Source organism: Phoca vitulina, unplaced genomic scaffold (assembly GCF_004348235.1).
Source record: "Phoca vitulina isolate PV1807 unplaced genomic scaffold, GSC_HSeal_1.0 scaffold42, whole genome shotgun sequence".
NCBI lineage: Eukaryota > Metazoa > Chordata > Mammalia > Carnivora > Phocidae > Phoca > Phoca vitulina.
Window position 1 is genome coordinate 4,777,509 of NW_022589745.1, and position 25,949 is coordinate 4,803,457.

At 48.7% G+C, this 25,949-nt stretch overlaps 1 protein-coding gene across 5 annotated transcripts in view; it reads left to right on the plus strand.

The window, feature by feature from the left end:
* The first annotated feature begins 1,196 nt into the window (after nt 1–1,196).
* Nucleotides 1,197–25,949, plus strand: part of RNF144A (ring finger protein 144A) — a 182,813-nt gene continuing 158,060 nt past the window's right edge. For 3 of the 5 annotated variants that reach the window (XM_032430117.1, XM_032430113.1, XM_032430118.1), the window contains exon 1: nt 1,685–1,918. The gene's annotated coding sequence lies outside the window, so the exon portion shown is untranslated. Of the gene's footprint in view, nt 1,285–1,684; nt 1,919–17,016; nt 20,689–25,949 lie in introns of those variants that run through there. The other 2 variants (XM_032430116.1, XM_032430115.1) reach the window with 2 other exon arrangements.

Here is a 25,949-nt window from a genome sequence, read left to right on the forward strand (position 1 = left end):
GCTCCTCTGATATGATTTCTATGTCCCTGTTTGCTGTAGAAATGGTACCCAGTACGGACCCGTCCAGCATGGAGTACATGGGCTCATTTCCATTGCTGGCGGATTTGCAGACATCCATCTACCTGCCCATTCATCCGTAAGTCCTGTCACACTGGGTCCTGCCTGGTGCCAGGACCAAAGTCCAGGAGGGGTGAATACGTATTCTGTGAGGCTCCCACCCCTATGCAGAACCACTCTCATCTCCTGTTGAGAGGTTGGAGTAACCAAGTATTAGGCTTCTTCTCACTGTGCCTTTTTCTTTCTTTTTAAAAAATTTTTTTATTTATTTGAGAGAGACAGAGAGTGAGCACAAGCTGGGGGGGCGGGGTGGGAGAGGGAGAAGCAGACTCCCTGCACAGCAGGGAGCCTGACTGGGGCTCCATCCCAGGACTCTGGGATCATGACCTGAGCTGAAGGCAGCTTCTTACCTGAGCCACCCAGAGGCCCCTCACTGTGACTTTTTCTTGAATAATGACATTTCTATTAAGAATTTAAGAGACCTTAGAGGTCAAGTGCCTGTTCGTATCTTTGAGAAGGGGAAATATTTACCAGAATAACTTCTCAATGTAGATGAGACAGATTTACGCTCAAAAAAAAAAAAAGAAAAAAGATGCATATGTAGCAGAGGAAGATAAATTATACACAATGTCCGGGTAGTTGAGAATCTTGTATAACTGTTTGAAGGAAATGGGAGAAATAATAACTAAGGACTATGGAGTCCTTACAGTTTGGCGTCTCAGTTATGTTGATTCTGCTCTGTGCATATCTGACCTATTTAATCCCTCCCAAGATCGTTATGACACACATACTATTATCACCTGCATTTTCCAGCCAAAAAACAAAATGGAAGCACAAAGAAGTAACTCGCTTAAGCAAAGGGTCTGGTAGGTGAAGGCATTAGAATTCAGAGCCCAGAGGAGGGAATGGTGTTAAGGAAGGAAGCACTTATGGCAGGTTTCCGCATGATTCTGGAGAGAAGAGTCTGTGTATTGAAGGAAGCATTGTTTCATACACCCCAGCAAGTTTTGTTCGGCTATGCACGCCTCACAGGCATATAATTTAACACTTGGCGAACTTCTAGCTACTAAAGGGAGTGGCAAGAATAAATCTTGCAGGAATCCTGCCTTCAACGGTATTCTACAGCAAGGAGCCAGAAGCCCCAAGGCTAGGAGGTGGATTGGTGTGCCTGGATCTCGGGTATCCGACCGTCCAGGTTGGCTCTCCGCCATCCATCAAAGCAACCAGGTAGTGGGATGGAAAGACATTTCCGCGATGCCTTGACAGCCTTGACAGCAAGGTCCTCAGACGGCAGGGATCCGGCGGCGCTTCTGCGGGCTCGGGTCAGGCCTGGGGCAGCGCTGGGACTCCAGTCCGGGCCGGGCTGCCCAGCCCAGTGCTCTCCCATCACCCGGCTGAGAGCTCCAGGGGGTCACCCGCTTCCTTCCCAGCGGGCTGACGCTCCCCCCGCCCCGAGGGCTGGCGTCCCGGCCAGGCTGCCCGAGAGGAGAAAGGAAGGACCCCGCAGTCCCCGGCGCGCGGCGGGCAGAGGCGCCGCCCAGGGCGGGGGGCGGAGGCCGGAGGCCGGGCGCGCGGCGGGCGGCAGGGGGCGCTGCGCGGCGGGCGGGGGCGGGGGCGCGGGCCGAGCCTGGGCGCCCGCGTCTTTGTGCCGCTCGCCGCCGCCCACTCTCCCCCCGCCGGCCGTGCGCCCCGCTGGAGGGCGGGCTGGGGATAAAGGGCGGCTCCGGCGGGCGCGGGAGCGGGCACGGGAGAGCGCACCCGGCACGCGGCCCCGCACACCCGGCCTGGGCGCAGCGCTCGGAGCCCCGCCCGCGGTCGAACGGGAGCGGCGGCCCCCGGAGCCCCGGCCGCGCGGGACCAGGTGGGTGACGCGCGTCGCTTTGTGTCGGCATCGCGGGAGCGGGGCGCGGCCGAGGGGGACGGAGGGATGTGGCCGCGCGGGGCGGGCCCGGCCGGGGTCCCGGGCGCTGGGGTCGGGGTGGGGACGCGCCGGCTCCCAGCCGAGGGCGCCACCCCGGCCCGGCCCTGCCCCTCGGTGGCCCCAGCGCCTCGGCCACTTGGGAAGCTCGGGTCCCGCGCCGCCTCCCGGGCCGGGAGCCGCTCCGCAGAGCTGCGTCCCTGGCGCCCCGGCCGACCGGGCGGGGGCGTCTCTCGGGCGGGGGGCGAACGCAGGCCGCGCGCCGCGGGGTCTGGCGAGCTCGAGCCGCCCGGGCGCGGGAGGCGGCGGGAAGGTCAGCGCGGCCGGAGGTGGCCGGGTGCCGCGTGTCCCCCCGCTTTGCCCATCCCCGCACTTGGGTGAGCGCGGCCGCTGCCCTCCCTCGGAGCCCTCCGCTCCTGGGGGTCTCGGCATTCCGCCCTCCCGGCGGTGGCTCCCCAGTTCCCGGGCACCGTCCTGAGCGCCCAGCTCTGGTCACGGGGATGAAGGGGCTCCTTACTGTACCCTAATGATCTCCATAGTCAGGTCTAGGATGGTCACTTCAAAAGTTCTCTGCCTTTCTTTCTAGTGAATAAAAAAAAATGTCCAACAAATCCCCTGTGCTTGTCTTGTGCCAGGCGGAAGTCTGGGTAACAGAAAAGGGTTAGAGAAAGCCCCCCGAGAATATCCGGAGTGGGGGCTGCTGCCCTAGGGGAGGGGCGTCAGGCCCCTGCACTAGGAAGACCTCTGACTTGGACATACTGCAATGGACAGTTCTGGCAAGGAAGCTCTTTCCTGGGAGTGGGGCCTGGGGATTGGTAAGGACAGATTCTAGTGAATAGGGTGGGGGGTGGGGGGTGCCCCCCGGGGAGAGATCAGCCAGGGGAGGAGCCCTGTTCTGAAGTCAAGGGCAGGGCACAAAGTAAGTTGGTGCAGATGCCTGTGGAGCTGGAGGCCCGGGGCGAGGGAGAGGAGGGTCAGGGCTCCTTTGTGAGGGAGGGCTCTTGAGTCAAAGCTGGAAGGTGGGGCAGGTGGGAGGGAACTGCCTGGCCCTGCAAGGGGGTGGGAGCACAAGGTGTGTGCAGTTGTGGGACCTTTCCCATGGGACTGAGCTTCCCTTCCCCAGACCTGGTCCCTTGTGGTTTTCTAGTGACTTTATAATTTTTGTTTTTATTATTTTGTAAAGAGTATAAAGGAAATTTGAGTGGAGAGGTCAGATGGGGACAAATCGTGGTCTTTGAACTGCACGCTGACATCGGTCTTGATCTGGGGGCAGTGGGAGCCCTTGATAGTTTCGGAGGAGGAGGAGGAGGAGAGTGAGTGAGCTGAACCCGGCTTTGTGTCATGAAGGGGATGTTATGCAGTGTGCTGAGTGCTACCTCTAGAATCTGACCCCCTTCCCCCACTGCCCACCTACTGGGATGTGAGCTTCCCTCCTGTACCACTTATTAGAGGTCAGACATGGCTTGCAGACCTCAGGAGAAAATGGGATGCAAATAACCTAATTTTAATGGGATGGGAATTTTCCAGATCCAGCACAATTGGAGTTTGGAAGTTGCATGTTTAAAGGGGCCCTGATTCTAATGCGAGTAGCCCAGGAGAACTAAGGAACAAGTGGCGAACTGGAATGCTGGGGGCGGAGCTGCAACCAAGAGTGCATAACGTGGGCACCCACAGGCTGTGCACGGATGGGGGATTGAAAACTGGAAGAGCACGTTGAGATGCGTCTGTTTTGTAAGCATATTCAGTGCCCTGGGTTTGATAGTGTATCATTCCTGCATCCAGATCCGCACTAGAGGACCGTGCTTCTCTTGTGGACTTGGTGTGGTTTGGGACTTGGAAGGGACCCCACACACTCTTCAGTTGAAGCTGCTGACGTTTAGCGGGTGAACTTGGGGCTCAGCCAGAAGCTGGGAGCCACGTCGCTTGTTTTTCCCATTGTGGTTCATAATTTGGCCCTGCTGCTTTCTTTTGTTCAAATTTCTCTTCTTGAGAGCCTTTCTCTGTGGTGGTGGAGACAGCAGGAGGCCTGTCCTTGCAGACTGAGAATCACAGAGCTAGATGGTCACTGCAGATTCCTAGCCCAGCTGCTCATTGGGACTTGGAGAGAGGTCAGGGACCCCAGCCTGGGGACCCCCTGGCTGACCTGGGCCTGGCATCAGCGATCCCGACTGCCCACTGTTCTTTCTCTTGCTCTTTGCTTGGGCTAGGGAGAAGGGGGACTTGTCAGCTGCTCTGGGGATCTGGTGGTCTGAAGCCACTTGGGGATACTGAGGCCTCAGACGCTAACAGGGCATCTGACCAAGCAAGGACCACCCGTGCCCCTGGATCTCTGGGTGTGGCATGTCAGAGGGAGCCAAGAGGCTCTGAACAGAATGGATTGCTTCCAAGGAAGACAGAGCCTCTCCATGTTCACTTGGGTAGCTTCCTTCTTGGAGATCCAAGAACTAAGTTGAAGGTGCCTTTCCTTAGGACTAGGAAAGTCATTTGGGGTAATCATTCTCAGGACCAGCATCCTCTGTCCTTTGTTTCTGCGTTGCTGACACACATGAATAGCTTTTCTTAATTAGATGAAGAAATTAAATTGCAGCAACTGTTCACATACCTGCTGGGGATTAGTCTGGAAGGACAGAGATTGTACAACCTTCTGACCCAGCTATGTGACCAAGGGCAAGGTCTTAACCTTCTCACCTGGCCCCAGTTCCTTCCACTATAAAACTCAGGTGTTGGCTGAGATTATTTCCAAGATCCAAAAATAATAATGTGCTGCCTTAAAGGGGTTTTCCAGGAGGACTATTGCAGGGTAACCACCAAACGCAACCAATTTTAAGGATTTTTCGAGAAGAATGTCTTCGCCTGCAAAGGACAGTTGAGAGCTAGGCTTTGGAGGGGGTGGTTCTTGGTGATGAGAGTGTCCATCTTCCTTCACTCCTGGAATCTAAAACCTGAATTGGAACGTATTTCCTCAGTGGCCTGGACTCTGAGAGTAGGGCTTCCTCTGAGGAGCAAGTTGAAAGGCGGATGTGATGTTACAAGGAAAAATCAGTTCCCTGGATGGCGGAAACTGGTGTGTCAGCCAACATTTTAGAGTTCACCTGGTGTTTGCCCAGGAGAGAGAGGGAACTGTAGTTACCAGGCACGTAGCAGGCCCCGTCGCCGGGTGCTGACGGGGCCCTGGCTGTGGACCCAGTTCTCAGACAGCCCTCCACAACGGGCCCTGCTCCTGTCCCCACCTGGCAGAGGACGGAGGTGCAGCAGAGAGTGGTTGGGTTGTCCGAAGCCATGCACCTGGTAAATATTGAAGCCTGCCTGGGACTCCGAGAAGGATACATTCTGTGACCTTGGGGCGGCCACAGTCTGGGGGTGGAAGCCAGCGCACTGACAGACTGTTCTAACAGTGGGGTTTGGCGTGCAGCGTGCAGCGGGCCGTGGTGGCAGCCGGTGACGCCAGGGACTTGAAGGAGGAGTCCCCGTTGGCTGGGCCACTTTGGAGGGTCAAGGTCAGATTCTGAGCCTGGGAACAGCAAGCAATGGCCGGGGTGGGCTGGGAGCTCAGAGCCGGCCGTGCTGCCAGGGTCCTGTTCTAAAGGAGGCTGGCTGTCTCTGAACGCTGTTCAAACCAAGATTCCCGGGTGTAGACAGTTGCTTTCGTGGCTGGTGTCTTCTAGAAGGTCATGCCAGTGTGGGATTTTCCCTGTTCCGTTTTGGAGCCTCTGTCCCTCCATTTCCCTCCCCCCCCCTCCCCAGGTCTGCGTGCTGGAGGAGATTTGGTTCAGAGAAGGTGAGCAGAACCACAGGCAGCAGCCGTCGTGTTTACAGCCCAGGAACCTGTCGTCTTGTCTTCAGAGTGCCCTGAGCGAGGCTGCTGTGATTTCCCCGGCCTGCGGCAGCCTGGGGCCTGCAGTTGAGAGCCTCGGAGCTGGGAGTCAGCCCCAGCGGAGGACGGGGCAGCTGTAGGCTCCCGTAGCTTCTGCCCCAGCTGGGGCTCTGAGGGTGGGCCTGCGCCAGACCCCGTAGAGCAGAGGGGAGCTTCCAGATCCACAGAGTGCGTAGGGACTGTGTCTCTCGTAGGGTTATTGGTTAAACAGGGTTTTGTGTCTGTCCTCAGAATGCCTCCCACCTAAATGATTTTCCTGGGACCTCTTTTGGCTGCCAGAGGGTCAGTTTCCAGGCAGTTCTTCGGAACAGGGTGTGTGTGACTTTGGGGGAGGCAGCACTTTAAGGTTCTCTGGGGGGAGGTGGGCCCATGCAGGCTGCATCCAACATGGGGAGAATGCCTTCCAGACTTCCACTGGCCTCCTGCTGGCCCGTGGACAGTGAGGAGCCCTTCCTCTGGGACTGTGTTAACCGGCTGCTGACGGGCTGAGTCTTCCTCCTTGCCCTCAGTGGCTGGCTTGTCTGCAGGCTGCCCTGCCTCCCATCCCTTGCCGTCCCCTGTCAGGCTTGCGTGCATCCCCTGTAGGAAAGGCAGCCTGCTGGCCGGAGAGGCTGGCCCTCTCCCCTGGCTTGTGGGTGGTGGGAAATGTCCCCTTCCCAGAGACGTGCAGACCTCTGCATTAGGCACCCTCTTCTTCCTCGAGGTAAAACGTTCTCTTAAACACGTGTTCTGAAGCCAGAATCAACACAGGTATTTTTTGACTTTCTTGGGAAGCTTTGTGTCGATTCCACTGGGGTCCCTCATCATCTCTCCATGGACCTCTTGTCCCTTTGCTGCTGGGACACCCTCAGCTACCCCCATTGCTTGTTGAGTAATGAGTGTGCCTCTTGTCTGAGCCTTTGGGATTCTTCACTGTGTGGCCCCAGCCCATCTCTCCGGGGCGGTTCTCCCGGCAGCCTCCAGACGGGGGCCCTGGGGCGTCCTCCTGCCATCTCCGCGTGCCCCCTTCCTAGCGGTCCTTCAGGGCTCAGAACACGTATTGCCTTCTTCTCAAAGCTGTAGAATCATTAACGGGGGGCGCCTGGGTGGCTCAGTCGTTAAGCGTCTGCCTTCAGCTCAGGTCATGATCCCAGGGTCCTGGGATCGAGCCCCACGTCCGGCTCCCTGCTCCGCGGGAAGCCTGCTTCTCCCTCCCCCACTCCCCCTGCTTGTGTTCCCTCTCTCGCTGTGTCTCTCTCTCAAATAAATAAATAAATAAAAATTAAAAAAATAAAATCTTTAAAAAAAAAAAGAATCAGGGGCGCCTGGGTGGCTCAGTTGGTTAAGCAACTGCCTTCGGCTCAGGTCATGATCCTGGAGTCCCTGGATCGAGTCCCGCATCGGGCTCCCTGCTCGGCAGGGAGCCTGCTTCTCCCTCTGACCCTCCCCCCTCTCATGCTCTCTCTATCTCATTCTCTCTCTCAAATAAATAAATAAAATCTTTAAAAAAAAATAAAATAAAAAAAAAAAAAAAAAAAAAAGAATCATTAACGGGATTGGGGGGGTCTACTCCCCAGGTACTGGCGTCTTGCGCTGGGACCCCAGAGGTGGTGCGGAACACAGGCTGGGACGGCAGGCCTCGGCCCGGCCAGCCCCTTCCCTCCCAAGCCCTGGCTTGCTCTCTCCCGTCTGCAGGCCGAAATGTTCGCTCTTCCAGGGGCTTCCATAGCAACTTTTCCTTCACAACCTGTGATTGCACTTAAAACTCTCTCGTCTAATTTTGTGATTCATGTAACCGTTTGATTTCCTCTGCTAAATCATAAGCCCTACAAGGGTAAGAATCTACTCATTTTTTGCATTCCCTTAGTGTGTATCATGCACTTTCTAAGTGCATTTTTGTTAAGTGATTGAATACAAGATCGAGAAACGTGGCTCACAAGGGAAACGAAGAAATGGGATTTGAGTTTACATTTTGTGCTCGTGTGATCTGAGCGAATCGAGGGTTCTCTCTGGGAGGTGAGTCCACTGAGCAGCTCACCTCAGGACTGTAAGAAGCTGAACGCAAAACTCATGGGAGTGTCGGTTTGGGTTGGGGGATGAAGGCCGGGGCATGCAGCCCTGTGGGTCAGGGATGCAGGGTGGAAGGCCTTGCCAGTCCTGGGTCCCGTGGCAGCAGACCACATCAGTTCCCGTGTCAGACAGGAGCTTTGTGTGGGCTGCCTGGAGGCTGCCGTGTAGCCTGAGGAGATCTGTGATGCTGGGCAGGATGAGGCAGAAGAGGGCCTCGCTCTGCGGGTGTGCGCAAGGACCACAGTGTGAGACTCCTAATGTGTGTTACAGGAACTCTGGAGACGGGTGTGAACGAGCGTAGACTTGGAGGGCAGGATAGCGTGGAAGAGGCAACTCCGTGCTGGCATGCCAGGAGGCCCGAGATGTGGGGCCAAGTGGGATTTGTCCTTGAGCATATTGAGTCTGGGCTGGTGGTCAGGCCCTCCGGGGCAGGAGAGGGAGGTGGGCTCCATCAGCCTTATCAGTTTGGATCTTTCTAGTGGGAGACTGAGGTGCTCTAGGTAAAGAGGTGGTCAGGGTTCCTAGAAAGAGTGTTTGTCAGGTAAACGCACTAGGGGCCATTGATTCACGTGGTTCTCCCCACAGAGGAACTGAAGCACATCAGCTGCAAAGATCCTAGAGCGTGTGCGTGGATTAATTTGTAGTATCCAGTGTATTCTCTGTTTCTTGAGTGCCTTACGCTCTCCTTTGGTCTGTGGTTCCAGTTTCCATTCAAAAGCATCACACAGGGTGTGTGTTCCAGAAGAAGCTTTGCCTCGGGAAGTGTGAAGGCTTGCAGGGACCCCGGGGGCCCCTGTTTGTGAAAGAAACAGTCCCAGAAAGTAATTTTTCCTGACGCCCCCGTTGCTCCACAGTACTTCTCGGGAGCACACACGGCGGTGCTCGGTAGTCCTAGGACAGTGGAATAGAAAGAGCTTCCAGAAGACTTTCAGAGCCGGCGCCCCAGGATGGGAATTTATTGGCTAAAACCGTGTCTCCTTCTTCCTAATCGCTTGGCAGGCGCGGCGGTCCCAGTGCCTGGTGTGGATGAGACAGAGCCGGTGCTCTGCTGAGATCACAGTCACTTCTTTCTTCTTTCTGTCTCAGTGAAGCGTTCGCCACAGGCCCTGGGAACCGACAGTGTGGTTCCCGTGGGAGGCCAGGGGCGTGGCAGATAGGGCCGGATGGAGCAGAGAAAAGAAGAGAAAAGGTATCTGTATTCCCTCAGCTTGTGCGACCCTAAGAAACCACCTCTGTGTCGGGGTGTAGTCTCCTCCTCCCAGGCTTGGGCCCTGACGTCTTCCTGACTCCCGACTGTCTGCGTGCGCGGGGGCCGTCTCTACACCCAGTGGGCGTCCCCCCAAACCTCATCCCCTGTGTGATGTGTGAGGAGGTGGGGCCTTTGGGAGGCACTTAGGTCATGAGTGGGGAGCGCTCATGAATGGGATCGGTGTCCTAATAAACAGACCCCAGAGAACCCCCTGGCCCCTCTTGCCGTGAGGGCACAGCGCGTGGATGGGTGGCTGAACCAGGCAGCAGGCTCTCACCAGACACCGAATCTGCCAGCACCCTGGTGTGGGACTTCCAGCCTCCACAACTGTGAGAAATGAATGTTGTTGACAAGCCACCCAGCCTCTGGGACGGTGACTGTGGTAGTTCGAATGAACGAACGTGGGCAGCAGCGCCTAGTGACCGGTTCTCCCGGAGTTGGGCCTGCCCTGTCGTCAAAGACCCTAAGGAGGTTACGTTCACGGATTCGGGGGTTTAGGAGGCCAGCATGTCTTTTGGGGACACAGCGGGACCCGTAACACATTAATTGTATGTCTTCGTACGATCCCGTGTGTTTGGCTCATGAGCAAGGACTTAACAGCATCGGGTTCGCGTTTCCTCCGTGGCGGCGGGAGGGTTCGGCCGCTCTGGGCTGCTCACGAGCACCAGGCTCTGCTCTGTGGCTCTGCTGTCCTCGGTGTGTCGCCGTCCGCCCTCCTGCTGGGCGCCCTGGGGTCCGGATGGCTCAGCAGCGCTGCCAGCTCCCTTCCCTGTTTAGGTGGCGAGAGAGGTGGGGGGAGTTCGGCTACGTCTGTCCTTGCAGAGAAGAACAGGCTTTCGGGCAAGCACCATGCCTGCCTCTGTGCGGGTCCTGGTGAACCGGGCCGCCCGGGGAAGCGAGAGGCCGCGGGGGCCCGGACGACCGTCCTTGAGCCCGAAGCCCGCTGCCCGCTGTGGTGCGTGCCCAGACCGTGCGGTCGGGAATTGCCCTTGCTGGTCTCACCTGCTCTTCTTTGCAAGGGAGGAGCCCTTCCGGGCCGCGGTCCGGACCGGTGTGCACATGGCGTATGTGGTCTTGGGGTCTTGTCAGTGTAGCCTAAGCGCATCCAAACCTTCCCTGGGCAGTTGTAGTTTCGGGTGCGGCGAGGAGCGGGAAGTCACCGCCCTGTCCTGTTCATCTCTGTGCCCCTGAGCCACTGGCCCGGTGCCTGGCACGGAGTAGGTGCTCCGGAAATATTTGTTGGACTTCATAGGCCTCTTTTCCCTTCGAAGACCCTCGAGTCCAGAAGCAGTCTCGCCCGTTCCTCCATTCCTTCTTTTGTTCTTTCGCCCGTTCATCTGGCAGACCTCCTTGGTTCCAAGCCGATGAAGGGATACGCAGTGAGGGCGAGGACAAGGAGCGAGGGAGGGAAGGGGGCTCGGGAGGCCTTTCCAGAACGAGACGGGCTACGGTGTTCCGTAATCTCCAGGCTTTCTTCGGGGGACCAGCTCGGGACCAGCTCGGGACCAGCTTGGGCTGTGTCCTGCCGGCCTGGCAGAGAAGGCTGCTCTCTAGAAGACTGGGTTTATGTGGGGAAGGCAGGACCTCTCCAGGTGTGGCAGAAGCCAACCTGAGCAGACGGGCAGAGGGGGAGAGCACGGGGGGGCTGGACTGTCGAGCCGTAGCCACTGGCTCTCTGGGCTCCTGAGCCCTTGCACTGTGGCCGGCCCCAAAGGAGCTGGACTGTGTGTGTAGAAAGCACACCCAGTTTCTAAGATCGCGTGTGAAATGCAGACTGTAAACGCAAAATATCTCAGTAATAACTTTTATATTGATTGCATGTCGACGTGATTTTCTTTATTTAAATAAAATGTTACTAACATTAATTTCCCATGCTTATTTTTACTTTTCAAGAAAATGTGGCAGGGGCTCCTGGGTTGCACTGTTGGTTAAGCTTCCTTCCGACTCTTGGTTTCGGCTCAGGTCATGATCTCAGGGTCGTGAGATCGAGCCCCGTGTCGGGCTCCCTGCTTACTGGGGAATCTGCTTGAGATTCTCTGTCTCTCTTTGCTCCTCCCCCTACTCTCTGTCTCTCTCTCTCAAATAAATAAATAAATCTTTAAAAAAAAATTTTAAAAATGTGCCAGAAAATGTAAAATCACAGATGCGGCTCACATTGTATCTCCTTGCTGTATCTATTTCCTTGTCATAGTGCTGGTCTGGAGGGACTACGCCCAGCATGGTTCTTTGGGGGTTCACAGGGCTTTCGAGGAGCTGCGCCCCTGTGTAGAGGGCCCGTGTGGGCGTGAGCGTGCTGGGACTGGGGTCATCCACTGGTGGGCCGCCCAGGAGCGTGTCTGGTACTGATTCGGGCCGTGTTCTCGTTGTCACTCTCCACTGACGGTTCTGGAGTTTAGCCCTGGATGCTTGAGGTTCCTGCCTGGCCTGGCCCATTTGTGCACCCTCTTCTCTGTAGCCTGTATTATTCAGGGTTGACTCTTCAAGGGACTGAGCTCAATTCAGTATCAATTCAGATGCAAATATCCTTGGACTGTGTTTTTTTTCAGTGTATAAAATGAGGAGCTTGGGTTGGACAAACGTTACATTTTGATCTTTCGAAATTTGCCTTGACTCTCAACTTGGTGTTGGGTTAATGGCTACAGGTCCTCCTACTTTTACCCCCTGTGGTCCCCCTGTCTCTCTCCCAGCCCCCGCTGTGATTTTCCCCATACAGTGGCACTCTCCTCTCCGGCCTAACGGGATCAAGTCAAGTGCACCCCCCGCATGTCCCACAGGTTCGGGAGCAGTGAAGGCTGGTGGAGAGAGTGCCTTCCTCGTTGAACCCCTGCTTTCATAGCTGCTCTGTGTTTTCTCCTGCATCTTGGAAGCCTGTGGCTTTTGCTGGCCGGTTGCATTCTCTGTCCTGTTGTCCCTGGCTGACTGCATTTCCGGCTGTCATCTGACATGCCCCCGTGGTCTAGGGCATCCCAGGGTACCCCCTGCCCCCGCATCACCTGCTTTTTCCTGCATCCCTGCTGCCTTCTCTGCTGGGCATCCTGCCCATCCCCCTCCTGCCACTTCCTGGGAGCTCTGTGTGGCCCCCTCAGGCCTCATGGTGTCCCTGAGCTGCTCTGGCATTTTGTGGATGACGTGGTGTGGAGACAGCATCCTTTTACTCGCCGGACACGGCAGGCACCGAGCCTCCGGCCTATGAGCTTTGCAAAATGAAATATTTTTATATCTTGGAGACTAGTATTAACTCCAAAGTGTTAAAAAGAAAAAAAAACAAACCGCAAAATTGATGTTGACACACTTGTCCTATTTTGTCAACAAAATATAACTGCCATTTAGTCAAGAGAAACTCAAGGCACAATTTTATAGAAATTATGTTTAACCTGAAGTGAGAGCACTATTTACTGGGAAGTAGAACATCCCTGACCTAGGTACTGCCCTCCATGCTTCTGTCCTCTTTCCAGTTCTCCTGGGCGGTAGAGCAGAGACTCAGACGTCCATGTTTATTTGCCACACTTTCTTGGGGTGCACTGTGGCAGGCTGGGCTTCCTGGAGGAAGGGCATGTCTTACTCCTGTTCCCAGCACAGGACCTGGTACACTCAGCTTCAGGGTGTTAAACTTTTAAATCAACTCAATCCATTAAAAAAAACAAAAAACAAAAAGGACCTTCAGATCTGCCTGAAGGTTTATGCATTCTTCTTTCTGAAACACCCCCATAGGGTGGTTTTTAAGCCCAATGGCATCTATAAGCAGATCCCAAATGGCAAACACCCTTAACTGAGCTGCTAACAAGAATAATCATCCGGAAGCTGCAAACGTCGTTCGTATGATTTTAGTTTAAATTATATATGGACCTTTCCTTGTATGGATTCTCTGTATGTTATCTATACCATACTGTTTTATCTAGAAGTCAGTCTAGTTACAATATAACTACCATTACATGACAATAAATACTTTGGTTAGTAAGAAAGACTTTTCTTGGTAAACACGAAATTGTTATTGAAAACATTTCTAAGAGGAATTAGGTAAAAGGAACATTGGCTAATATGATGGCTAATATGATGAACTGGGCTCTGGCAGAGCAGGAAGCGGGTAAGCGTAAATCATGTTGGCTCAGCAGAAGGAATGCATTTCTAGGCCTACATGGGGTTGGGGTGAGGGGGAAGGATGTTTTCAGGATAAATGCTTGATTTTTACTTGCAACCACAAATACTTCGGACAGTTGCACTTTGGGGAATCTAGCTCAAGGAAGTGATACTGAATGTGGGGAAAAAGAAGGAAATCTTTATGCACAAATGCTTCTCGTGTGTGTGTGTGTGTGTGTGTGTGTGTGTGTGTGTGTGTGTGTGTGTGTTTAAATAGCAGTCCCAAATGGAAAACATCTAAGTATGGTTAAGTAAATATCCTGCTCTAATTAGATAAGATTTTTGAAGATTGTGGACATGGGAAAATGCTTATAATATATCATGAAGCGAAAACAACTGTGAGACCCAGTTGCCATGTACCATGTGGTTCGAACCTGGAAAATATGCTGAGGAAAGGGATCATAAATAGTAAGGATTGGATTGTGGCATTTTCTATTTTTGATTTTTTTTTTTTTTAGAGAGGACAGAGAGAGAGAGAGAGAGAGAGGGAGAAAAAGGAGGGGCAGAGGGAGGGGGAGAGAGAAACTCTTAAGCAGGCTCTTGGCCCAGCTCAGAGCCCGATGTGGGACTCAATCCCTTGACCCTGAGACCATAACCTGAGCTGAGATCAAAAGTCAGACGTTTTAACTGACTGAGCCACCCCGGCGCCCCTACTTTTGATTTTTAAATTGTGGTTATATTTTACAGTGAAATAAATGATTTTGGTTTTAAAATTTATTTAATTGTAAATTTTGCCTACCAATGCACACACGTTTTATTACTTCATACACAACAAAGATGTCTTTCAACAGATAAATTAACTGTATCTCCAATGGTTGTTTCGCTGCCGCGGGCTCGAAGAGGAATGGGTAATGAACAAGGAGAAAGCTTCTGTTATTGATAAATGAAGCAAGCCATCCACACTCCCACATTTTTCCTGCAGGGCACTCTTTCAGGGTGGTTTTATGTCACAGCTCTGCACATCTGACCACAGGCAGTTACCATCGGGAGTGTGACCGTGTGGCCCGCGGAGCACCTTTCAGCTCAGCAGTTGTGGTCCCGACTTGAGGAAGGGTCGCAAGACTGCAGGGCTAGGGGCTCTGAATCCCGCTCCAGACTTCAGATCCCACTAGGCCTTCTGCAGAGACCTTGAGCCTCTCTGTAAACTTCCCATATTATTCATCTAAAAAGTGAGAACAGTACTCGGATCACTATCTTTTTGGGCCTTCTGCAAGGATTAAATAAATTGTGAATGAGAAAACTTAGAGAAACCGTGGAAGGGCCGTCCAGAAGGCAGATTCACAAGTGTGAGACGTGAGGAAGTGGGGAGCGCTGCTTGTACCCCAATTCCCTCTGGAAAACACTTCCTGGTTGAATAAAATACTGCCCTTCTGGTCTTCAAAAACAGGAACCATTAGACCTCTCAAGGCTGCTACTCTGGCTTTTCAACTAAAACAAGGACAGCCTAAGTGAAATAAAGCCGCATTTTCTCCTTTCCCTATTTTTCCTCTTTTAATTGTTGTTTTGTCATATGTTTTCAGTGACGATGCTAGTGAACTTGGCATTGCTGGTAGACGCAGGACATCTGTACCCATCTTACCCTTCATGATTTTAGCCTGACTAGATGTTTATCAACTTTATGGATCTTTCGAAGAACCAGCCCCTGATTTTGTTGTTTTTCTCTATTGTTTTCCTGTTTATGATTTCATTGATTTCTGCACCAGTTTGTTGTGTCTTTTTTTCTGCTTGCTTTGGGCTTAAATTGCTTTTCTGTCATTTCCTAAAGAGGCAGCTTGGAAGGCTGACTTTAGATCTTTCTGCTTTTCTAATCTATGCATTTAATGTTACAAATTTCCCTGTAAGCACTGCCTTTGCTACATGGTACTCATTTGGTAAGTTTTATTTTTATTTTCATTCAGTTCAAAATGTTTTTTATTTTTTTTTGAGACTTCTTCCTTGCCCCAAATGTTATCTAAAAGTGTGCTGTTCAATCTCCAGATATTTGGGGATGTTCCAATTTTCTGTAATTGACTTGTAATTTAGTACCATTGTGATGTGAAAGCAGAGCTTATATGATTTCGATTTTGTTTTTTTATTTGTTAAGGTGGGTTTTATGGCCCAGAATGTTTCTTTTTAGCTGGAGGAAAGTATATTGTTGTTGTTGGATAGAATATTCTATGTGTCAGATAAATCAAGTTGATTGTTAGTGCTGCTTTGGTCGACTATGTCTTGACTGATTTTCTGCCTGCTGGATCTGTCAGTTTCTGAAAGGAGTGGTGGGGTGTCCAGCTATGATTGTGGATTTGTGTATTTCTTCCTGCATGTCAGTCAGTTTTTGCTTCTGTGTTTTGATGCTCTGTTGTTAGTTGCATATACGTTTAGTGTTATTATGTCTTGGAGAACAGACCCCTGTATCCTTATGTAATGTCCCTCTTTATCTACACTGATTTTACTTGTTCTGAAGTTGGCTTTGTCTGAAATTAATATAGCTACTCTAGCTTTCTTTGGATTAGCATCAGCATGTTATATCCTTCTCCACCCCTTTACTTTTAAAAAGAGCCTTTTTATTTACAGTGGATTTCTTTAAACAACGTAGAGTTGAGTCTTGCTTTTTTATCCACCTTGGAAATCTCTGTCTTTTAACTTTTATCCAGTATATTCAGACTGTTCACATTTAAAGTGATTGCTGATATAGTTGGATTAATATCTACTGTGTTTGTAATTGTTTAAGATTTTATTTTTATTTATTTATTTTAAGATTTTGTTTTATTTTATTTATTTTTTAAAAGACTTATTTAAGAGAGAGAGTATGAGTGGGGGAGAGGGGCAGAGGGAGAAGGAGAAGCCAACTTCCCACTGAGCAGGGAGCCTGACTCGGAGCTCAATCCCAGGACTCTACACCCAATGTGGAACTCGAACTTAACAACTCTGAGATCGGGCGCCTGGGTGGCTCAGTTGGTTAAGCGACTGCCTTCGGCTCAGGTCATGATCCTGGAGTCCCTGGATCGAGTCCCGCATCGGGCTCCCTGCTCAGCAGGGAGTCTGCTTCTCCCTCAGACCCTCCCCTCTCTCATGTGCTCTCTCTCATTCTCTCTCTCTCAAATAAATAAATAAAATCTTTAAAAAAAAAAAAACAACTCTGAGATCAAGAGTCACATGCTCTACCACTGACCCAGCCAGGTACACCTAAAGATTTTATTTTTATGTAAGAGATCAAGAGTCACAGGTTCCACCCACTGAGCCAGCTAGGTGCCCTGTAATTGTTTTTAGTCATTACATCTGTTCTTTTTTCCCCTTCTTTTACTGACTTCTTTGCTTCTGAATATTGTATATAATTCCTTTTCCTCTTCTCTGTTAACATATCAGTTATACTAATTTCTAACATTTTTTGGTAGTTGCCCTAGAGTTTGCAATATATGTTTGGTAAGTAAACTAAGCCCACTTTCAAATAATACTGTGCCGCTTGATATGTAATAACGTTATCTTATAACAATATTGCTGGGTCTTCTCTCCGTTCCCTTATGACTTTGCTCATTCCTCTTATCCATGTGCTATAATTACCCAATACATTGCTGTTATTACTGTTCAAACAATTCTTTTACATCAGTTAGAAATAAGAAAAATAAAGTATTTTATTTTTTAAAAAAGTATATTTATTTATCCATTTATTTATTTATAATAATCTCTACATCTAATATGGAGCTTGAACTCATGACCTCAAGGTCAAAAGTCTCATGCTCTTCCAACTGAGGCAGCCAAGCACCCCCAAAATATTTTATTTTAACTTCATTTATTCCTTCTCTCTCTTCCTGTGTTTATGTTGTTCTGTGTTTTTGGCATATCACTTTTCTCCTCTCTGAAGAACTTTTTAACATTTCTTGCGGGGCAGAACAGCTGGTAACACACTGCCTCAGTCTTTGCTTATCTGAGAGTGTGTTTTTTTGTCTCACTTTTGAAGGATAGTTTTGCTGGAAATAGAATTTTACGTTGGTATTTTTCTTTCAGTGGTTTAAATATTTCACTCTGCTCTCTTCTTGCTTGTATGGTTTCTGAAGGAAAGTCAGACCTGATTCTTATTCTTGCTCCTCTCTTGGTATAGCATTTCTCCCTGTCTCTGGCTTTGTCAAGAATTTCACTCTGTCTTCGATTTTTGCAATTGACCGTGATATTACTTGGTGTACTTTTTTTTTTTTTTTTTTGGTATTTATTCTGCTTCATGTTCTCTGAGCTTCCTGAATCCATAGTTTGGTGTCTGTCATTTATTTTGGAATGTTCTCAACCATTCTCACTTCAATTTTCTTTTTTTTTTTTTGCCCTGTTCTCTCTTCTCCTTCTAGTATTCCCATTTTGTATGTGTTATATATTTTGAAATTATCCTACAGTTCTTGGATGTTCTGTTCTGTTTGTCTTTTTTTTCCTTTTTTTTCTGTTTGTATTTTAGTTTGGGAATTTCTGTCGAACTCTCTTCAGGCTCACTGCTTTTTCTGTCCACTGTGCTCTGTCTGTTGGTGAGCCTGACAAAGGCATTCTTCATTCTTTAGCAGGGTTTTTATTCTACCATTTCCTTTGGTTCTTTCTTTAAGATTACATCTCTCTGCTGATACAAACCATGTGCTCTTGCATTTTGTCTACTTTTTCCATTAGCACCTTTAACACATTCATCATGATTATTGTAAATTGCCTGATAATTCTAATATCTGTGTCCTCTCTGAGTTTTGTTGTGATGCTTGCTGTCCTTTCAGATTCTGATTTTTCTTGCCTTTTGGCATGCTTTGTGGGTTTTCCATTGTTGTTGGTATTTGGTGTAGGAACTACGGTAAAGGGCCTTTAGGGTGAGGTTTTAGGTTAATCTGGCTAGGAGCTGAATTGTGTTCATTGTGTGCTGAAGCTGTAGGTGCCAGAGGCTTCAATTCCTCTAGGGTCCTGTTTTCATCTGCCCTGTGGTCTTTGGGGTTTTCTCCTTGTTGAGTTGTCCCGGTTCATGGGCGGTAAGTTGAGGGGCAGGGGAACATTCTGTACTCTCAGGATGAACCCTCTGTCTCCCAGCAGGCCTGTGTACCCAGCCCTCTCCAGGGTTTCTGAGCTATTTTGTCCCTCCTTGGGTGAGCTGATGAGGATGCAGGGCTGGAGTCAGGTCACTGCCCTTCCTCAGGTTAGGGGAGGCCTGCAGGATGAGTCTGTGTCATGTGGACCACTGCAGGCATCCTTCATTTGGTTACTTTTCCCTTGGCCTAAACTGGGAATGGGATTTTCTTAGCTCTTTGCTGTGAGAACCTGGTGGGATTCCCCGGGAGCGGGGGATGTCAAACCCATGAATATGTTGTGGCTCCCTCAAGACTGTGGCTCCTAGAGGTTTCTTTTTCACTCTTCAGCTAGTTCAGACTCAGCCTCCAGCAATTCATGAAAATTACCATGCAGTTGTTTCTATAAGCTGTGGCCTCGGTAGATTCTCCTGGGGAGCAGATCTTAGCTGTGACTCTCTTTGTCTCACCTCTCTCCAGATTTTGGGGGTTGGTTTGCCCTGTGACCCATTTTCTAATGGTGGAAAGAAGTGCTGTGTTGTTGGTTTGTCCAGCCTTTTCTTGGGAGGATGTGACCAACAGCTTCCCCGCATTGTACTTGTTGGAGCTGAAACCTCATGCTCCCACCCTCAGAGTTTTATACCCACATGTGCTCTTCTTCCTTGCTCTTGTTTGTTCATTTACAAGCCCTGTGGAGGCCTGGCCGTGGTAGTGGACACAAGGCTCTCGCTGCAATGTGAAGCTGGCCAATTTTGTGCGTGTGGGCTTTGACTTTCTAACCTGTAAGTTAAATGTAATGAGCCCTCTATTCCCTTCCAGCTTTGGCTCCAACATTCTGTTTCTTCTAGATGACTTATGATACCTTGCAAGATATTCTGCTGTGGTTTTGTGTTCAGAATTCTCAGTTGCCTGATAACCTTTGCACTATTAAGCAGAAAATGATTATCTGGATAATCTTTGCATGGATTGTTTTCATTTTTCTGTCATCTATGGGCCATGATATAATTGGTTTACAGATATTAAGCCTTCAAATATTTTTGAAAAAAAAAAAAACAAACTACAATGAATGACTTGGATAGAATATTTCCAGGAAATATTTGATTTAAATGTTAGTTTTTAAAAATGATGTACAAAAGAAGCCAGACACAAAGGGTCACTTACTGTGTTATCCCATTTATATGAAATATCCAGACTAGGTAAAACCATAGAGACGGAATGCAGAATGCTGGTTGCCAGGAGCTGGGCGGTGGGGGGTGGGGTGGAGAATCCCTGTTTAATGGTGATGTGTATTATTTTGGGATGATGGAAGTGTTTCGGAACTGGAGGTGCTGATTGTACAACATTGTGAATGTAGTAAATGCCCACTGAATCATTCACTTTAAAATGGTTAATTTTATGTTATGTGAATTTCACTTCAATAAAAAATATGTAGTACATTAAAAATTCAAAAATCTAGCAGTACAAAAACTTTTATAGTGCAAAGCAATTCTTTCTCCTGCCCCTGGCCTTTAGCCTCGAATCCATTTCTTACATATACTTGCCTGCCAGCCCCCCTCACCTCCTTTTGTAAATGGGAAATACTGCGTACTGCTTTTTGCTACTTAATCTGGAGATTTTTTTCCTTATCAGCACATAAAATCTACCTTATTCCTTTTCAAACTATATAGTCAAAGGAATTATTTTCTAAGTTCTTTAAAGTTGGTGTATGCTTTATCTCACCATTCCAATCTTCTTTTTTTCCGTCAGTAATGAATGCCTCGACTCTAACAAGCTTCTTATTTTGTGCCTAACTCGGTATCCAGGTTGGGTAAATCAGTCCGCTCTTTGTGTTAGCAGGTTTAAAGCTAAGAAGCAGCTTCATTTTTATGAGTCATTTCTCAGAATCATGAGTGATGGTGGAATTAGCCAAATGCCTTTTATCACAACAAGAGAATTAAAAAAACAACTCATTTAATTAATTGATAGTCAATGAGCTAATGAATTTGTTCCATAGCTAATTTCACAAATGTCTTCATTATTGGAGAAAGTATTTTATTTTCTCCCAGAGAAGACAAGTGTGGAATAACTCACTGCAGGGCAGCTCTGAGGGGATGCCTGTGGGGCCCTCTGTCCCCCAGCATGCAGGACCATTAGTGTACAATGAATGCCTGCAGACAGAGATGGCTTTCTTGAAGCCAGACAAGACCTCTATTCATACTAAAGTCAAACAAATCACATATGCAAAAACCTCCACTCATCTTGGCTACTCAGGCTGAAATGCATAGAACTGTGTTGATTTTGGGAATAGTAACTTGCATGTTGGGCAGCAGCTAAAAGAAATTCTCAACTTGGAAATTGAAAGATTGGGGAGAAGCAGAAGGATTGCCTTTGGATTCCTTTTGTGTCTGTGTATAAGGAGCTGTAGGTAAGTGGGGGGCTTTTTCTTCATGAGCACAGTTCTGTGCTGATGACTAGTTGGCACCAAGTCTAAAAGTGCATTCATCATGGAGAGGAGAGAGAGAGAGAGACAAGGAGGAGAAGGATGAGCTTCCACTGACTAATTCCTGTATAGATGTCAGAGCAGGCCCCACACTGAGGATTTGCTTCAGGGACCTGAGAATGCAAAGCAATGGGGCCTTTTTGTGGGGTTTTAATTCGGAATTGCAGTATGTTATACTTAATGTGATCTTTTGTGAGGCCAAACAAAAATAATTTTTTTTTTTCCTCAATGTGTATTTTCCCATGGGCAATATTCTACATCAGAAATCTTTAGCTCAAAAAAAAAATGTCTTTAGATCTAAAAATTTAGAGTTATAAATGCAGAAAAAAAAAAAATGTTCAGTTAGGAATAAAATGAAAAGTAATATTCCCTTTAGTCTAATGATTATCAATGGGTTTTCCCTTTTCTACATTGTTCTAGAAAAATTATGTGTGAGTGTATTACTTAAATTTATGTTCACAAATTGGATTGTTGTATAAATTATCTTATACTATGTCTTTTTATTTGCTGTTATGTCTTAGACATCTCTCCATACCAACCTGTGCTGGTCTGGCTCATTCTTGACTTGCATGGATGACACCGTATTATTTATTGACCTTGTCCCTCTTGATGGGCATTTAAGTAGCTTTCCAGTGTTTGCTCTTGCAAAGAATGCTACCAAGAATATGTTTTTACAGACATAGGAAATATTTTAGTCAGTCTATCTGTAGAATAAATCGGGTGGCACGTGTGGGTCAAAGGTGTGCGTGCTTTTTTAATATGTATTTTTAAAGATTTATTTATTTATTTGAGAGAGAGAGAGAGTAAAGGGATGGGCAGAGGGAGAGAATCTCAAGCAGGCTCCATGCCCAGTGAAGAGCCCAACTCGGGGCTTGATCCCACGACCCTGAGATCATGACCTGAGCTGAAATCAAGAGTCAGATGCTTCACCAGCTGAGCCACCCAGGTGCCCCTGCATATTTTATATTTGGATCTATTTTTAAATCATTTTAAAAATGGCACCCATTGTTATACTCCTAAAACAATAAATGAAAATTCCTATTACACCATACTCAACAATATTGAGTTTTTATCCAGCAGTGTTGAATTTTTAATCATTGCTGGTCTGATGGCATCTTTTTTCTTCTTCAGTTTTGAGGTTTGCTTTGAAAGGCCTTTCCCCTCCTGGGTTATAAATAATTTAGTCTTTTGTTTTTTTTTTCTGGTAAAGTTGTAGTTTTACCTTTAGGCATTGGTAGGAAACAAGCCTGATTTTTTTCCCACTTGTAGCCTTTGTCCCAGCACTAGTTAATGAAGACCTGGTCTTTCTCCAATTGTTTGGAGACACCACAAAGAAGTATTTATCTGCATAGCAGACATGGAGTGGTAGAGGGTAGAGGCAGGAGCTCTGCTCTGAACCGACTCGAGCTGCCCCTGACCGGCTGTCTGGCCGCGGACCAGGGCTTGACGTGTCTTCTCTGGCATGAGTGCAGATCTTGTGTGCAGCGACTATGCTCTTGCCAATGCTGCATCTGCCACCGGGTCTGTGAACATATTTGTCAGGGTGGGGTTGATACCTCTTTCTCCTCCTTGCTGCTTCTAGACTGTTACTCCTCGTCCTCCCTAAACGTGCCCTGCTCCCTTGAGACAGGAGAGCCAGACTTTCCCGTCCCTGTTCCCTCCTTTGAGTCTCCTGCTGACCCCACCTCCTCCCCCCACCCCCGCCCCAGCCCTCCTCTGTGCCCACGGAGGATTTTACCCACAAATCCACTGTCTTCCTTCCCTTCCCGTTACTGCTTTTGCCATTTGTCCATCTACACAGAAGATCATTCTGAAACTAGGATCCCGTTTCTCCGTGGATCTCCTTTCCAGTCATCTTGTCTTGCGTCTTATGTCAGCTGCCCATTCCCGGAGGGATGCCTGCTGATTCTGACATCTGGACATCCAGTGCCCACTCTGATCACCATCCTCCCTGAGCGCAGCTAGTCCTTTGGCACCTGGTCTTCAGAAATAGATGTCCCCACTGAGGCTGTCAGCCCTCTTTCCTTCTCAGTGTTCACTGCCCCCTTATGTTCTCACTCCCTTTCTTTCTGGAAAGTGGTCCTTTCTCCTCCTTCCATGGTTACCTGGAAAAACCCAGCTTTGGCTAAAATGCGGTTTTCTGCTGCTGTGTCCTTGACCCTGAGCTGCTGCTAGGGGTGTAGTGCTGGGGGTGAGGACGTTCATCCTGGTCCCCTGCTGCTCTGTTTCTGACCACAGTGCTCCCTCAGCAGATCCAGCAGTCCTGATGTTTATCTGAGTGTACATATGTATGTATATATAATATCTGAGTGTGTGTTTATATGTATGTATATGATACCTGAGTGTATATATGTAATATCTGAGTGTATGTACATATAATATGAATGTATGTATAAATGTGTGTATATAATACCTGAGTGCATGTATGTAATATCTGACTGTATGTATAAATGTGTGTATATAATACCTGAGTGCATGTATGTAATATCTGAGTGCATGTATTTATGAGTGTATGTAATATCTGAGTGCGTATGTGTATATATATAATATCTGAGTGTATATATGCATATGTACATATAACACATTTCTAAAGGTTTTGAATGCTTACCCCTAATCCTAATTTTTTTAGTGATTCCAGCTGTTCTTTGGTGAATTACTTTGACAGGGAATAAAACTATACATAACTCACTAACAGGACCCATTTATGTATTGATGCACATACAATTGGTGAAAGAAATAAATGAGTAGAATAACTTTTTTTTTTTTTTAAGATTTTATTTATTTGACAGAGAGAGAGACAAGAAGAGAGGGAACACAAGCAGGGGGAGTGGGAGAGGGAGAAGCAGGCTTCCCGCAGAGCAGGGAGCCTGATGCAGGGCTCGATCCCAGGACGCTGGGATCATGACCTGAGCCGAAGGCAGACGCCTAACGACTGAGCCACCCAGGCGTCCTAGAATAACTTTTTTTAAAATTCTATTTTATTATGTTATGTTAGTCATCATACATTACATCATTAGTTTTTGATGTAGTGTTCCATGATTCATTGTTTGCGTGTAACACCCAGTGCTCCATTCAGTATGTGCCCTCTTTAATACCCATCACCAGGCTAACCCATCCCCCCACTCCCCTCCCCTCTAGAATCTTCAGTTTGTTTCTCAGAGTCCATAGTCTCTCATGGTTCATCTCCCCCTCCGATTTCCCCCCCTTCATTTTTCCCTTCCTACTATTTTTTTTTTTTCTAACATAAAATGCATTATTTGTTTCAGAGGTACAGGTCTGTGATTCATCAGTCTTGCACAATTCACAGCGCTCACCATAGCACATACCCTCCCCAATGTCTATCACCCAGCCACCCCATCCCTCCCACCCCCCTCCACTCCAGCAACCCCCAGTTTGTTTCCTGAGATTAAGAATTCCTCATATCAGTGAGGTCATATGATACATGTCTTCCTCTGATTGACTTATTTCACTTAGCATAACACCCTCCAGTTCCATCCACGTCGTTGCGAATGGCAAGATCTCATTTTTTTGATGGCTGCATAATATTCCATTGTATATCTATACCACATCTTCTTTATCCAGAGTAGAATAACTTCTTTAATGCATACTTTTGCACCAGATTGGCTTTCTCAGGTTATCCCAAACAACTGAGTCCTTTGTTCATAATTTGGTGTAGTGTCTGTGTTCATGTAAAGGAGTGAATTAATGAAATTATATTGAAATGAAATTGAAATTACCATAGGGACATACTGTTATGAAATGAGAAGACTCATCCCATGCTTTAGTATCATTTTTGCTTCAAATGACAAACTACTTCAAGTGGCAGAAACTACTAAAAGCAGTTTTTTCTTTAAGCACTTAAAGGTTAACGTATGGATATGAAGACTCTTACAAAGTCTGAACTCCTTGAGAGCAAGGTCACATTCCACCGATTTTTTTTTTTAATTTTATTTATTTATTTTAGAGATTGAGGGCAGAGGGAGAGAGAGAATCTCAAGCAGACTCCCTGCTGAGCATGGAGCCTGATGCGGGACTCGATCTCAGGACCCTGAGATCATGACCTGAGCTGAAATCAAGAGTCAGATGCTTGAACTGACTGAGCCACCCAGGCACCAGCATCCCATCCATTTTTAAGTCTTTTTTTTTTTTGGAGTAATCTCTACCCCCAATATGGGGCTTGAACTCACGATCCTGAGATCAAGGAGGAGCTTATCAAGAGTTGCATGCTTCTCCGACTGAGCCAGCCAGGCGCCCCACATTCCATCCATTTTTGTATCACTCCTACCCAGTATCTCAGCAGATGGTAGGAGTGCAGAAAAGGTTGATAGCTGAGTACTTACCACTGGCGTTAGGGCTCCACCAGCAATCTGTGCATTCCTGGTGCTCTGCAGAACTGTGCGCTAACAATAGCAGGACTTGTGGGGAAATGTCAGGACAGGGACTGACCATTCACACTCCCTGCAGTTTTGTAGGCAGGGCCGTGCTAAGACCAGTGTGCCTGGTCCCCGGGCCAGTGAACCGTGGCTGGAGGCTGTCGCAGCTCAGACTCCACATGGACGGGACAGGCACCGTGGGAAACGCTGCCGCACTTCACTTCCCGCCTGGGTGTCGGGCTGGGGCACCGCACGTGCGGGCAGCTCCCTGGCCGTGGGGCTCCGGAAAGGTGGGGTCAGGGGCCTTTGCAACCCGCCAACAGCCTGAAAGCCACACGGGCTCACAGCACGCCCCTCTGGGTGGAGAGACCTGCAGGCAGCCTCCCTTTATACATCTTTTCAAAGGCAGCTAGAAAGATCTCCTGTTGCCGGTGCACCAACTGAGCAGTGAGCTTTTCTTTCCTGCTGAAGATCATAATTCTGTCTACTGGCTCTTCTTACTTGGGAAAAGTGGCAGAAGCAGGTAGTGAGAGAGACTGTATTGTATTGTGTTTTGTTGGAAGGGTCTGAATTTATTGCCAAGTAAAGGCAGAGAATATTGCCAAGTAATGGCAAATGCGGATCAGGTTTTCTGGAGTCAGTATCTTGACGTGTCAAGGCCGAGGAGGTGCAGCTTTCAGAGCCAGGCAGTGCTGGGGGCCGGCGAACGCTCAGCCGTCAGGTGGGGGCTTTGGACCCAGGAGCCTGGTCTGGAGCAAGGCGAGAGTTCTCTTGCTCAGGCCGCGTGTGGGAACGCTTGTCATTTTAGTCAAA